This window comes from Grammomys surdaster, unplaced genomic scaffold (genome assembly GCF_004785775.1).
Source record: "Grammomys surdaster isolate TR1022 unplaced genomic scaffold, NIH_TR_1.0 256, whole genome shotgun sequence".
Taxonomy (NCBI): domain Eukaryota; kingdom Metazoa; phylum Chordata; class Mammalia; order Rodentia; family Muridae; genus Grammomys; species Grammomys surdaster.
In genome coordinates, this window is record NW_021604697.1 from 475650 (window position 1) to 486302 (window position 10653).

General features: G+C 41.2%; 1 pseudogene; it reads left to right on the forward strand.

Annotated features, from left to right (window-relative positions):
* Window positions 1-746: 746 nt before the first annotated feature.
* LOC114627701 lies at window positions 747-10301 on the forward strand (annotated as a pseudogene).
* Window positions 10302-10653: the final 352 nt, after the last annotated feature.

The following is a 10653-nucleotide window of genomic DNA, read 5'->3' on the forward strand; positions in this document are numbered from 1 at the left end:
ACCAATAGGCACATATATAACCCAAGAAACTTATGCTTCAGTCAGGAATCAGCACAGGAGACAGTACATCAGATAAAAACCACACCCACAAAAATGACATTTCATGGAGCTCCCAAAATGACAGAATAATTTTAAAAGTATGGCAAGTTCTCAAAACCCAATGGTTAAAAATATCAGAAAAGCAAATCATTTATGCAGTATGATTCCAGATATCTTTTAAAAATCAAAATATGCATAAGAGAAAAGATTAGCTTAAAAACGCCAACAGTGATGAGACACATTCCTTCTTCTTTTCTTGTTTCCTTAGTTTCTCAATCAAGTTATGCTTGCAATGAGCATATATTTAATAAATAGTGAAGAGTAAATATTTAAAAAATGTTAAGGCGTTGAGATTAAACAAGTGAAACTTATCCTAAGTACTGCCATTTTGTTTTCAGACTCCATTTTGATCACATGGTGAAATTAAGTTCAGGTTCCCAGGCTATAGGGGAGCTTTCCTGATGGCTAGCTAATTTCCTCCTCATTCTTCTATGTTTGTTCTCAAAACACAATGATTGTTCCTGAACAAACAATTCTGATCGATGAAAAATCATGACTGTAACTTGGGACAGCTATTTGTGGGTTTTGAGCTTAAAAACTTTGTATGTCTCAGGGTCGAAGTTCAGCTCCCGAGTCTGTGCTGCAGCCATGATCAATCAATAGGGGACCAAGAACAATACATTTTTGTCAACTACTTAAATACTAAGATGGACATTCACAGACGAAGTCAGCTCCCGAGTGAGTCTGTGCTGCTGTCCCAGAATTGATCATTTTTGCTGACTAATTTAAATTAAGATCTTGCTTTGCTGGACTCTTGTGACTGCTTAGGTTGTTTGGGTTTTTGGACCTAACAAAGCAACACTGAAAAATAGGACCAAGTAAACAAAAGCCGTTAGACATGAGAGTGACACCTTTTGAGTACACAGTAGATGAAAGTTGAAGCAGTTCTCTGCCGATGTGTGCAGAGGTCCAAGGGGAGTTGAAGAATCACCATTTATCATGAGCCCCTCTTCTGACTTATAGAGGGTAGTGAACTGAGACCAGAAATGTTATTTTCCTAATATTCACACATCAAGAACTCAGATTGTGCTGAGAAATACAACAACATCCAGCGCCTGTGTGCAGCAGTCAGCGCCCCTCCCTGACAGAGCCTTAATAATGGAGCTACTCTACATTCCAGCTGAGCAGGCTCATCCTCATCACATCAGCTCTTGAGGGGAAATAAAACGGCAGGCACCCGAGTTAGTCATAGGAAGATAAAGCTAAATTAAGAGGTGACAGGATGGAGGCGGTGGTGGTGACGTGAATCCCAAGTACTGGCTTGGAAGGCGTAAACACTTTGGATTTATATGGAGGTCCAAAAGACCAGAATCTTTGGTGGAAAAAAAAATAAGACAAGATGTCAACAGTCTTTATAATCCTCTGTGTACCATCATACAGATTCACCAATCTCTTGAGTCCTCCGTGTAGCATACTTAAAGCTGTCTCCCAGAAGTAAGCTTGTTGGGGCTAGAGAGATGGCTCAGTAGCTCAGAGATCTTCCCAGCAATGTTGACCTGTTTGGATTCAACACAACAAGCCAGGCTTTCTGGAAATTGCCTGTAACTTCAGTTCTGAGAGGGTGAAGACAGGAGAATCTCTGAGGTTGCTGACTTCCAGTCTACCTGAGACACAGGCTCTCGGGCTCAGGGACAGTTCTCAGTTCTAAGGAATAGGTAAAGAATGACAGAGTATACCTGACACTCTTTTCTGGACTCCTCACATGCACACATATGGATGGTTACACACACACACACACACACACACACACACACACACACACAGAGGGGAAGGAGGGAGAGAGACAGAGACAGAAAGACAGAGACAGAGAGACAGACAGAGAGACAGAGAGAAATCTTTTGAATGTAAGCTTTCACTCCTCACCGTTCACCCCATTCTCTTTCTTCTATGCTTTGGTTGACAATTCCGTCATTGTCTCTATTCCTAAGGCTCAACTGTATCCCATAGGCAAGCAGTTCTCGAGTCCGCAGAGAGCTGGCTCTGCACTGTTTTATGTTTGGTTGCCACAACCGTAGTTAAGAATCCCACCACATTTTACACGGACTCTTGAAACCATCACTATAGCCAATCTATTTTACATTCTCAGTGAGCCAAGTATTATTCTTGATTTTCTCTAAACTTATGGCTTTTTCTCTTAGCCAAAGTAGCATTTTTTTGTATGACATTTGTCAAGTTTTCTTTGTGTAATTGTTCTAATCTTCACTATACTCTAAGCTCCTTGAGGAAAGGGACATATTGAATTTATCTTTCAGAATTTCCATATATTACAAATATGTTTCAAAGTTATGAAAATTCGCATTCTGCCATGCAGTGTGCTGCTTCCAGATCTATAATTATGAGCTCGGCTTTCCTCTCTTCTTCCTCTGAGGCCATGAAGCTCTTTTCAAAAGTGTGTTTTGCTAGGCCTGGTGACTCATGCCTGCCATCCAAGCACTTGGGAGGCTGAGACAGGAAGATTTCTGTAAGTTTGAGGTCATCTTTGGCTATATACTGAATTGGTACCCAGCCTGGACTATAGAACAACTTTTATCTCAAAAATAAAACAAACAAAACAAACAAACAAACACCCAACCAAACAAACAAAATCAACCAAACCAAAGGCATGTCGGAGGTAAAGAGAAATGGAATTAATGTATCTTTTCTGAATCAAAATCTACCTCTTGAAATATCTTTTCCTTAAATTATCAATGATGGACAGACAACCTTAGCACTCAACCTGTCCAAAATGTATTGAGATTAGTCCTACAAGAATTTCTGTTTGCTGATGCTTTCATTTAGTCACAGAAGAGCCACTCTGTGCTTGGGCAGAGCCTCTTGACTGAGCTTAGCTTTGAGATGACTGCACTTAGAATGTCATAGTGGTTTATTCTGTCACTAGGAATTGCTGCTCCTGAAGCTCGATTCCACTCCCACCCCACTGCCAGTGCTCTGAGAGTCCACTATAGATCTGACCCTCCTTGTCCTTGCTCCAGGTCCCTGTCATTTCACCGGAATCATTAGAATCTTGATCTGGGACAGTGAGGAGTCAAGCAGGTCCAGAAGGTTCAAACAGATCATCATGGTCCTTAAACTGTCAAACCTATTACCTGGACAGACCCTTGTTACTGTGGGGAGTTTTGTTCTTCCAAGGCTTCCTTATTAATTTCTAACATAGGCCCACACTTCCAACCTGTCTAAGCAAATGAGAACTGGGTATTTGCTTATGACTCTTCCCATACCCTCACAACTTTTGTTTTCTGGAGGACAGATGAGGAGCCTCATACATTTTGCCTAAGACACTAATGAGAATTAAGCTGGAGGAGGGGGAAAGGGAGGAGGATTCTGCTTCTTCTTCTTCCTGCTGCAGTTGAGTCACACAGGCAAAGGCTCAAGTGTATTCACCTGTCACCCACAGACATTGCTGCTGGAGGTGTGATGGATATTAATACTTCTTTATAAGCTGTGGTGAAGACAGCCCTCATCCATGATGGCCTAGCACATGGCATTCACAAAGCTATCAAAGCCTTAGACATCTGCAAAGCCCGTCTTTGTAGGCTTGCATCCATCCTTGAGCCTATATGTGCCTGCTTTGTCAAGGCCTCTGTGCTGAGCACTGAATCAACCCAACGAAGGTTGATGACAATAAGGAACTAGAGAACTGGGTAGGCCTTTGCAGCAGTGATGGAGAGGAGGAACTAGCACAACGGCGGGCTGTAGTTGCACGGTGGTTAAGGAGAACATCAAAGAATCCCAGGCCAAGGATGCCATTGAAGAGTACTTCAAATACAAGAAATTATCAAATACAAAATTTAACTCATTAGACAAAGGTGAGTTCTGTGAGCTCAAGGCCAGCTTGGTTTACATAGCAAATTCCAGGAAGCCAGAGCTACACAGTGAGTGAAGCCTTCTCAGTCGGTCTCTATCTCTCTGTCTCTCAATCTCTCTCTCTCTCTCTCTCTCTCTCTCTCTCTCTCTCTCTCTCTCTCTCACACACACACACACACACGTAATTATAATTTGTGTTAAACAACAATAACAAAATAAATGTAAGTTTTATCTGAAGATGGCTGAATAGCTGTAAAGGTAATTGAAATTTCCTGAAAGCAGAGGAAATGGGGTTTTAAAGAAAGATTGAAAAGATTCAGTAAATACAGAAAAAGTTAAAAATAAGCTGAAGCACCATGGCCAGCCAGGTTATAATTCATGTAAATTGTTTGGTGGAGAAATAGTTGGGTTATTATTTACGTTTTCCTAACTCATAGCAAGTTACTCAGTACCTCTCTCTATATAGTTTTAATATAAAAGACTGCAGAACTGTTAGCAGTAGTTAAGTCAGTCAGAACAAATGTCCCATTTACTTTAGCATCTTGAAGCACAGAACCAGCTATTTCAGTTATGAAGAGGCTAATACAGGCCTCTGCACATGGTGCATGAAGAAGAGTGGCAAGCTAATTTAGGGAGGTTCACCTCACCAATGACACCAGAAACCCCACCCCAAATGTATAGAACATTTTAATAGACATTTTTATGATACCTCCAATTGGGATGTCTGCTTGTAATGATGTGACACTAGAAAAGGGGACTGGAGTGTGCCCAGAGCACAGGACACACAAACTCAGAGGCAGCAGCAAAACAAAAATAAAAGTGAGCGAGAAGTATCAGATTATTTGCAAACTACAAATGTTTTCAGGGGAAGATACAGAAGGAAAGGAGTAGATAAATGTGTATTTACTTTTAACAACTGTTTAAGGATTGCTTTTGTGTGATTAAATCTTATAGAAAGGAGTAAGAGACATGGTGTGCATTCATTGTATGTATGCATTAGCACCACAGTGTGGGCTTAGACTGGGGCTTAAAGCTGCAGAAAAGGCAATTTAGTTGGAGTGTTAGGAGCAGGTTGTGAGCTGGTGTGTCACGTGCCTGGCAGTGGCTATGAAAGTAGGGCAGACTATAAGTCAGAGCCTCGTGTCTATTCGAGAGCTGTGCATCTTACAGACATTGTTGGGTCACAACCACCTGAGCAGCTTGTTGTAGCAGTCAGACACCATCTACGGTGCCAGTTGCGTGGATTGCTTGGCTTAGTCAGAACTCAGTAGGAGTAGCAAAGAGAGAACCTGATGGGGAAAAGTACTGAAATGCTTAGAGGAAGCTCAACAGCAGCACTTGAAGCCCCTAAGTTTGCTGTCAGAAGGCAGACACATTCTGGAAAACACCAGGCCTTAGGAGAGGGTTATGAACCACACTGAGGATTTCCATTTTTTTCTGTTTAATTTAATATCATAGGTGTAGTGGCACTTCGGCAGAAAGGCAGGAGGATCAGAACTTCAAGATCATTCTTGCCTACTTAATATGTCTGAAGCCAGCCTGGACTGCATGCAAAACTGTTTCTGTATCTTCCCCTAACAAGGTTGACATCATAGAGGTGGCCAAGAGAGGTATCTATCCAAGACTACTGAAGAAAACTCAAAATAAGATGAGCCCCGATTAGCAGCACATTCCAGCCCAGTGGGATGGGGGGGGTCACAGAAATTCTTCTGCTGAGGAAGGCAATTGAGTTCCAGGCATAATTGTCCCAGTGTACATTTCCGATGTGTAGGAGAGGTTTAGAGCTTGCTGCAGATGTGCATTTAAAGATAAAGCTATCAACTGGCTGTGAAGTATGGCTCTCTCTCTTTTTTTTTAAGGCAAGAATTATATTTTTTATTTGATATAGGGTCTCATGTGTAGCTTTCTCTGTCTAGTCCCAAACTTGTGATGTAGACCAGGTTAGTCTCAGACTTACAGAGCTCTGCCTTCAGGCATGTGGCACCACCCCCAGCAAAGGATTCTATCTTATATAGAAAGCAGGGGTTGATTTACGGGGTACATATCACCAAAAGCAGAAGAGAATGCATTAGACTTCTTTGAAGAAAATATAATCTATCATATTATTTGCCATCTGAGTATGATCAGAGCTCAATGTTTGACAAACATAAAATGTGTTTAGAATCGTATAGAGTGTGTCATTGAGAGTTAGAAGAATAAGACAGCCTTACATTTGAATGCTTCACTCTTGTGTACTTTTGGGGTACATAGATAGTGTTAAGTGGAGTTGAATTACTAGGACAATGTTTGCTGAGCTGTGTCAGGCCCTCTTAATACCAAAAGCAAGAAATGCACAGAGTGACTGCTGTGCAGGAAAGATACCATAAAGTGCTAGAAAGTTCTGTGCTAAGTTGCTAGGAAAATTACGAATCTGGGCTGCCTTAAAAGTCTAACACCATTATCTTCAAGTCTCTAAGCTACTTGTGGTAGAGACAAAGGGAAGGACACACAGGGCAGTAAATAAGTGGCTTAGTTCAAAGTAGATACTAAAAAATACATTTTGGGCAAAACCATGACAGATGTAAAATCACCGCTTTAAAAAGGAGACCTATGGAATGTCAAAACCTGGGTAGAGGAGAGTCCCAAGAAAGACACATTTAGAGATCTGGAACATTAAAACGAATGTACAAATTGAGCCTGAGCAGACTTTTTGTTTTTTTTTCTCCCACTGGACAGAAGTCATTTGCATTTCTATGGACAAGTCTCAGTTGCTGTCAGTTATTCACAAATTGCAGAACAGCTTAGCTTCCCTGAATCAGAATCAGACAGCCCAGCTGTGCCCTAGAATGACAACACACAATTTCTCACTTAACCACAATTTTTTTCTTTATAGTCTCCCATTTTTGGATTGTTTAAAAAAAAAGCATCTCAAAGTTGTTTTTTCTTTTTTTTATCACAAAATGAGTCTGGCCTCATTAGGTTTGGTGAGGTTATTTGCATAGGTGCAGCAAGAATGTTAATTTCCCATCTGGGTCTTCCTCCCTGCCCCCCCCCCCCCGAGGTTTCTGTGAGGAATGTTAACCTGGACTACTTTTTAAAAAATGGCATATGTTTATGTTTCTATAGTAATGGGCTTCATATGGTATTTTATACAAGTATTGTGCTGGTTAGTTTTAACTGCAAAGTTGACGTAGACTAGAATCATCTGAGAAGAGAGTCTTAAGGACAAATCACCTAGATCAGGTTAACCTGTGTGTGTGCGTGTGCGTGCATGTGCATGTGGTGGTGGTTCTCTTCATTGCTAATTGATTTAGGAAGACCCTGCCCATTGTAGGCAGAGTCATTCCCTAGGCAGGAGATCTTAAACAGTGTGAGAGAAGAAAGCTAGCTGAGAGCAGGCAGTCCTGGGTGCATTTTTCTCTCTTTGCTCTTGATCGAGGATGTGGTGTAACTAGCTGCTTGAGCTCCTGTATTGACTTCTCCTCAGTAATGGACTAGAACCTGGAATCTTAAGCCACTTTTTGTCAGGATATTTTCTTACAACTGCAGGAATAAAACTGGAACAAGTGTATAATGTACTTTGATGGTTTTCCTCTCAATTCTCTGGTAATCCCCTTCACGCTTTTGGACAGATTTGCTTCTTTCATGTCATATGATCTACATATGACATTTTAGCATATGATCTACCTATACTACTTATGGGTATCTATCTGAAGACTCTAAAGAGATGTTTATTGCAATACAGTTCATAGTAGCTAGGTCATGAAACCAACCTAGCTGCCCTAAATCCTCTGTTAGTTTGTGGTCTTGAAGATAGAAGCCAAGGCCAAGGAACTTTCTCCTTAAGATTTATCTGCAATATCTATTTATGCCGAGCACCCTCCTCTGTCTCTGTCTCGGTCTCTCTGTTTCTGCCTCTCTCTGTCTCTCTCTCTATCTCTCCCTCTGTCTCTCCCTCTTTCTCTCCCTCTCCCCTCCCCGCTCTGTTGTTGTTTGAGTGAGGTCTCAGTATGTAGTTACCTTGTCCTGGAATTTGCTATGTAGCCTAGGCTGGCCCATTCTTTTGCCCTTATACCTAACCCTTTCCATCTCACTTGGTGCTGGGAATCTAACACAAAACTCCCTGCATATCAGGGATGTATTACCAATTGAGCTACATCTCTAGCCCTAGGCATCAGAAAATTTAATTTTAGCCACAGTCAACTGCCATTCAGATAGCTAAGTATGAGACATTCTAGGATGGATTGCCTCTTCTGTGCCTTGTTTAAGAAACTTTTGCTCACTTCAAGGAAATCTCCCTGCTGAATCTGTGGAAGAAGTTCGTTTAACATTACTAATGAGACATAGATTGCAGTTTTTAAGTAGTTCATAAAGTAAAAAGGAAAGAGTAAAACAGATGAGGGAATTGAAATAGGAAGAAAATGTTGTAGGCCAGTGGCTTGTGGAACAGCAAAGCATTCCCTATTTGAGAAACAACACATACATAGCTGGAGAAAGATGGAGGGATAGTCAAGCCTAGAGTCTTGATAAGACTCGGGTAAGCTTGGAGTCTCCTGTAGGTTATGAGCATTCCTCTGAAGAGGACCAAAGTAAAACAAAGTTAGCATGCCATCCTTTATGATATGATGGTTTGTCTGCTGCCTTACCTGGGTGCTGGCCACATTTAAGCTGTACAGATCTTCTGTATTTTAATCTTTCTACACCTCTCAGAAGGTGTAAAAAGACACCTCGGGGGTAGCCTTTATTGACGTAATGCTCATTGTTGATTTGGAATATGAGTCGTCTTGCAAAAATCTCATCAATGAGCCATGTCAGCGGATCATAGCAAGATGTTGAAAGGTCTTGAAATATTTACAGTATTCTTTGAGGGACTGGAGAGATGGCTCATCTGAAGTTGAGACAGCTCACAACTTACCTAAAACAGTGGTTACAGATGATCTGATACCCTTTTTTGGCCTTCAAAGGCACTGTATTCATGTGTACAAACCTATACAACACACAAAGAGAACACAGAACACACACACAAAACACACAGCACACACATGTAACACACATTCAACACACACACAAATCCATACACCACATACATACACACACAGCACATACACATCACACACATAGACCTACATAGCACACACATACAACACATACACCACACACAAACACACACACCATACATATACAACATATACACACCACACCACCACATATGCATCACACACACGCGAACACACACACACAGATATTTGACAGCAGATGGGCTCATTACATATAAGTAACATTTCTAGCTAACTTTGCAGAAAAGACCACATCAGGAAAGCTGGTCAACTGCATTGCAGCCACTGGGATGCAGAAGAACACCAACAATTGGAATCATGCCTTTCTGTTTCCAATGAAGGATATTAGAGGAGATGAGAATGACTGTACTGCTCTAAACTGCCAATCTAAAGACTCATGCATTATAGATGACCATCAACTGATGATGGATATAATAGAATTTAATTCAGCTGAAAAGAAAAATGAAATCATGAAAATTACAGGAAAATGGATGGACCAGGAAGATATTATGCTAAGCAAGATACCTCAGGCTCAGAAGACAAACAGTGCATGTTTCCTCTAATATGAATTTAAAAATTTGTATGTTTAATTGGCAGTGTCTGTAGAGGCCAGGAAACTCATGGCTGCTGCTGTAAACCTGGATGAGTCTGTAGCTGTGGAAGTCACAAGCATCTGGGAGAACAAAAGTATTGTTTTGCTATATGGGCACAGTGATAAACCTTCTAAATATTTATTTTTTTATTTTTATCCCCATAGATTTGTGCTGTTGTCAGCCTGTGTCACTTTTGCAGTGTCTACTGCAGAAGCCCACAGCTGGCCAGACAGATGATGACAGAATGGTTGGCCCTCTACAGGGCATCTGTAACATCTGTATCAACTCTCCCCAAGCTCAGGGAACACTGTAGGAACAGCATGTGAGAGCCAGAGGACGTGGAGGAGTGACTCAAAATCTGCCATCTAGAAGAGACATGGCCTCTGCAATCACCAACTAAACAGCTGTGTCACTTGCAGAATATTGGCTCTGTTCCCACTTCCTCATGTAAGGCAAAGGGGCTCGTGGCAGCTCATCACACACTGGATTTTCCTGCAGTTGCTGGTTGCTGGGATGCCACACTCATTAGTGATGTAGCTACTGATACATTGCCCTCGTTCTGGCAAATAACACCCCCCACACTCATACTTAGGAAAGCAATCATTATTCAAACTATGAAAACTACTATGATATTATTAAAACAGAATTTATTGAGGCTGGAGGTGTGGTTCAGTGGTTAAGAGAATCTGCTATTTTTGCAGCTTATGACCCTCATTTGGTTCTCAGCATCCATATGGCGGCTCACAACCATCTGTTGGTCCAGTTCTAGCAGATCCAACATCATCTTCCATCCTCCATGGGTACCAGTTATACACACATACACACAAAACATTTATATACATAAAATAAAAACAAATAAATTTTTACAGTGAGAATGGTTAATAAAGAATTGCTGAATTTTTCAAAGATCAGGCAGGGAGAATAAGTTTCACCTAAAGAAAGTTCCATTTCAGTTTAGAAAGGCAAAGTCTACTAAGTTGTGTGGCTTCAGGCTGGCAGACAGCTCAGTGATAGAAAGTGTGCCTAGAATGCTTGCATTAGGGCCTGGTTTCAACATCAGCATCAAAGAGGGAGTGTGTTTGAATGTAATGGGTTATAGATAACTTAGCTCTCTTGTATAT